Below are 6,000 nucleotides of genomic sequence, written 5' to 3'. Positions count from 1 at the left end.
ATAATAAATAGTAAAACAGACCACGCTTTCTGGATGGTCACATCCCTCAAAGAGCACCACAGGTCGATATGCTGCCAAGCTCCTAAAGGCAGCGCAAGTTGACCTCAATGCTGAGTGCGATAGACAACAGGTCGTGCTGATCCCCTGCCCTTTACGAAAAAGCCTGCAATTTTTAGATGTCCCGATATTGCTCGTCTGGTACACGGGACCATAATTTTACGCGACTCTCCGAACCACCGCATGCCATGCACAGTGGTGTCTGCACATTTAGGGTCACGATAAGTAGGATAGAGGGGGAAAAGAAAAAGCTATGATCTTACAACCTTCCAACCGATAGCCTAGTGCACCAAACCACACGATCACCCTCTACCTATACCTCTACGTTGCTGGCTGTACTGTCTACGCCACTTACAGTTAGCAATCATTATGGTGTTGCTAGATTGGGCAGACAAAAATCAATTATACATTTTGTTCTCTGTCTTTCGTGCTCTCTCGCGCTCTCTGTCTCTCTTTTGAGCTCACAGCCACTTCTTCTCTTACTATTGTCCAATATGTCATTTATCATAATTACTACCGATGTCTCTGCGTGTTTGATGTGATTTCCGTTTTTACACAGGGGATATATAATAAAAAATATACAGGGGTCAGATATCCCCTCTGTCTCTCTTACTTTTCCTGTACCTACTTTTTGCTGTTTTGCAACCCATACCAATTGTTCACCAAACACACATTTGGGCGCTTTTAAGGGTACAAATGCGGTACGGTGTCTTCTGGAAACCCTCCCTCCGATATACCAAAATATCTGAAAATGTACCCCCATAACCGTGGCACATCCCCGTATACCTTCAACCAGGAGAACTCCTCCTTATTGGTGAAACTCATTGATATTTGTTTTGCTCATACACAAATAGTCTAAGTAAGTTTATTAATTAGTGACTCAAATCTGAAACATGCCAATTTTTCAAACAGACATTGTTTCTCAGTAACCTTATTTTCTCTTTATGTACGGTTTATAAGGTATGCAGCACAAGAAAACCAAGAACTATTTCGCGGAAACGACGCGTATCAGATGATGTTAATGCTGCGGATTCACCACAATATTTTAGTCGAGAAACTCATTTTGCAGTGGTCGATGTATCCCGTTTTGCGATTAACGAACCGCCTGTCATCCTAAATGTCATTGATAATATAAGCATCAAAGAAGATGAAGGTATGTAACTTTGTCCTTTCAAGATGTTTCTATAGGTGAAGACACTCAATATCATTTTTGTTATTATTATAAATTGTTATCATTTTATGGATCGATCCATATTTATGCCAGGGGGAATAGGAGTTTTATGTGTTGATGCGAAATTTTTTTCAGTGCTAAAGGCGGGAACCTGAATTTTTCTCGGCAATTATTGGGAATACAAAATTTGTTCCCATCTTTAAGACCCAAATAAATTTTAACATTCTGGCGCGCAAATTATCCCTTTATAATATAAAGCAATTGTGGGACCACTTTCAATTTCAATCACCATTGACTGCTATTCCTTTGGATCAGGGGAACAACTTTGAGATAGGTGGAATATGAATTTGTTTGAAATACTGGAGAACACGGAAAATACAAAAACAGCACGAGGGCGAAAAGGTGACTGAACATATTTTCCATTCCCCACCCTTTAGCGTAAATATTAATCGATTCCTTATCGTCTTCGTCGGCGTTGTCAAATTTACCATATACATTTCAAGCTTTAATGCGTTTTCTTTGTTTGTTTTTTCAACTTTATGCTAGCACATTGTATATCTTCCTGTGCTTTTTATTTGATGTACAGCGCATCGAAATTTCAGTCTTATGCGCTTTATAAATGAAATTTATGTTATGTTAATTTATGTTAAGGTACCGTCTTTTACCAGTTCCTGGCGACTGATGCTGATGGCGATCAAGTAAGGTTTTCCCTTGATCCTGATCAGCAGAAACCAACGAAAGGTGTTGCTACGTTAACAGAAGATGGTCTATTCACGTACACGCCTTATCCCGATCACATTGGTGAAGATATCTTCACATTCATAGGTAATTAATTTACTTGTGTTGCAATACAGATTAAATATAATTATTGATTGATATGTATTGAATTTTTATTTAATATTATTTCATCTAACTATAGTTTTATTTATCCATTTGAAACACCTTTTTCAATGTCTTATTTCCTACTTGGATATTCTTATTTTCCATGGATTGAGAGTAACATACTTAAGCATGGAGATCCGTACCCAAATAATAACTTTATATGTCTTTTTGGTATTGGAAGTTGTGGCTTTAAGGATACCGGAAAATCGTGCACATAGGGAATGACACCCCTTATTATATCAAGCTTTAAGGTCTTTTTATATAACACATACCACTCCTTTTGTGTGTCAGCTTTATTTGCTAGGTTATGCTCCATAACCCAGTCCAGACCCATATTAATCTATTTAATTACCTTATTACCTCTTCTACTATTGCTCAGTTGAAGAGTTGCAATTAGTTGACGAAATCACACCATTAGCACAAACAATGACGTTTAAAGTTGTAATAACGGAAGAAGGTGATGAACCCGTGCTGTTTGTTGTGCAAAGTGGGAGCGTGATTGGCTCACAGCGGAATGCATATGTAAGTAAACTAAAACCTTTAAATATTTCTAAAGAGAGCTACACTTTTAAGAATTCGGTCGAGGCCAGGCAAACCTCCAATGGAGTTCAAGGATCAATAGATCAAAGCGAAGCACAAACAAAAGATGCTTGCTAACTGCGACAGTGTGGCACTTAATAATTGACTCGGGAGGACATTTCCAGATGGTGGGTGCATATGGGTAAAGCGGTTTTAGCAAGAGATAGTTTTGAAAAAGGGTGGACCAAGAGCACAGCTGTTAAGGTTCCAAAGATTGGGTATATGGGATGAGGTTTCTAAGAATTTTGAGAAACACAGAGGGAGTTGCAGATCTTGAAGAGTACCCACGTCAACTGAACAATTACTACTTTGTTTAGTGGTGTGATTTAATCACAAGATATGTTTACCTTATGGAGGCCTATCGTCCAAACATTGTTTGGGCTATTCCAAAGAGCGAATCATATCTCACACCAACACGAGGGTTATAAGAAACCTTTAAACTTTATTATTCTTCTGATACCATCTCCATATTGTGGGGTGCGACTGAATCTTGTCACACACCTTTAATTTTGCGTCATCAAATACATTTTTTGCAAGCATAAATTATGTGACGTGTCATGTCAAAAGGAGACACTTTTGGGCAGGATCGTAAATGGAGAAATAGCCAAAAATCTGCTGGTGGGTGATTTTTTCACAATTTGGGTTTGTTGCTAATTTGTGATGTTATTAATGTTAAAAATATTGTCTGATAGTTTCAGACCGGAATGTAACTGGCATCTTGTATTGTTTGAGACATTTTTCAAGTTAATTCCCACTCTCAACATTGTCAATAATATTTTTAAAGGCCGATATCTCAATTTCCAATTTTATAATACCATAACTTCCGAACTCAATATCTTTGCTTAGGAATGTCCAAATTCATTTGGGAAAATGGCGTTGTGGAGCAAAATATTTCTATATTTAAGATATGTAAAAACCTCAAAATTCATAACCTGCCCAAAAGAGTCTCCTTTTGACATGACACGTCACATATATCAAAATGTACTATACAATACGATTTCTGCATTATGTCGCACCAAAATTGACCAATCAAATAAAATAGAGCTGAGTTTGTTTCCAACTTGGGTAACGGAACTTATCAAATAATCATGACTACTTGAAAATTGTAAGAACTTGTATCTCACGGTTTGGTTGAGACACTGTCTCAAATACTTAAATGCTTATTAGTTTGTTTAGTGCTTATTGATTTATATTGGTACTATATTAAATTGGATTAGGAAGTAAATTGATTTTGACTTCTGATACAATAATAACAAATAACGAACACTTATACGTATGTTTAGTTTTGACGCGATAATTTTCTTTAATTAATATCCAGTTAACAGTTGAAGAAAACACAGGACACAATCTGGCTTATCACCCCATATCCCTTATTGTTGGAGCATATGATGTCGACTTCGAAGACGCCATCACCCTCGAAATGAAAGGTTCAACTAAAGGAAATTTTACATTAATTAAATCGATTCGTAATGTCACCGAGAACAACCAATGCAATGCTAATTCTGATAACATTACTTTGATTCCTTGCGGGCTTGAGATTCCACATAAGGCGGTAAGAATATTATTTTTTATATATTCGACACAAGTTTATTAAACGATCCGTTAGCATGGTTAGAAAATAATTCTACCCACACAGCCCGCCCATCAAAACCAAACAACAAACAAACAAACACCCAACACATTTCCATGTTGGCTATAATATTCCAAAAACAAGTTGCTGAAAATTCCTTAAAAGAATAATAATTTGTCACCAATTACCTCTCCCATGTGCTTGTACATTACAAATCGACTTTGACCAGATATTTTTACACTATTTCATAGCAAGAACTGTACAGATCAGATATACAGCCTGTCTCAAAAAAAATTGTGCAAGTGAAATGCGCCCTCTTTGGCAATTAGAAAATACCGTTGTGACATGATGCTTACATCAACGTCAAGGGCATAGCCTTAGCTCTCAAATGCCGTTTAGTCTGTTCAATTTGCTTGTTTTAATCTCGAGATATGCTTACTTAACAACGAAAAGGTAAAATCACAATTGTGCCACTTTTACTAGGGAAGAGGGCTGTACATGTAAATCAATGATAGCATCAAATTTATCAAGAGTTCCTTCGTGAAATCAAAAGAATGCATCAATTACACAACAATACAAAATTGTTTTTAGTGTTTATATCATGATAAAGGTATAATGATTCTCTTTTTCCACTTACGACAAATTAAACGATAAATAAATATTTCACATTCTGCTGTAAAATTAAATACATGTGCATGTCAATGATTTTACCATGGTAAATACTGTTCTCTTTGTCATTCAAGACATGTTAAAAGGCAAACAAATATTGCACACTTGCACAGGTAGCTTTAACAAGTTCATGAAATTTGACAAATTAATGAAATTAGACAAAATAATGGGGGGAGTGCATTAGACGCATGAACATCAGCTATCATTGATTTACATGTACAGCCCTATTCCCTAGTAAAAGTGGCACAATTGTGATTTTACCCTTTTGTTGTTATCTAAACATATTTCGAGATTAAAAAGAGCAAATTGAACAGAACAAACGGTATTTGAGAGCTAAGAATGTGCCCTTGACGTTGATGTAAGCATCATGTCACAACGGTATTTTCTAATTGCCAAAGAGGGCGCTTTTCACTTACACAATATTTTTTTTGACACAGGCTGTATGTTGGCATAATAAAGACGCTATAAAACGTGACCATCAATTCAGGTTGGCTGCTCTAGAGTCCATCGTGATGGACATTGCAAAGGATATTCAACCAATGAACATAATTTGCAAATTCTTGGTAAAATGTTACAATTTGTTGATTGGTCTTTTTTTAATTATCAGAAACAAACTTGATTTGATTCGTGCAACTTTGTTTCACCCTACCATGACAAACTGTAACCAACCTATTACTATGTACAGCTGCAGACCTTTTCATTAGATAGTGCATTATTTTCGATGATATAGTTAAAATATTATGGTACTATATAGTATTCGACTTTGTTCTTCATGCATGGATATTTTGGACTTTAAGCATCTTACCTTTTAAAAGTTTTGATCAGTAATAAAGTTGAATGGCTTTATTTTGTTTCCATGTTAATAAACAGGAGAATATGGTTTGGCTGATAAGCAACTTTACTTACACTCCACACGTGGGTGTTTATGGCTCCGATGAGTTGAAAATTTACGCAAAAGACAAGATGGGCTTGATTTCAAGACTCCTTACAATAACCATCGGAATATTGAGAAATCCGTGTGTCCACGGATCCTGTAAAGGTGAGATAAGTCCAGTTCTCTTTTAATTACATT

Source organism: Amphiura filiformis, chromosome 6 (genome assembly GCF_039555335.1).
Source record: "Amphiura filiformis chromosome 6, Afil_fr2py, whole genome shotgun sequence".
In the NCBI taxonomy this organism is placed as follows: Eukaryota; Metazoa; Echinodermata; class Ophiuroidea; order Amphilepidida; family Amphiuridae; genus Amphiura; species Amphiura filiformis.
The sequence above is the reverse complement of the archived record's forward strand: the minus strand, read 5'-3'. Positions refer to the sequence as shown.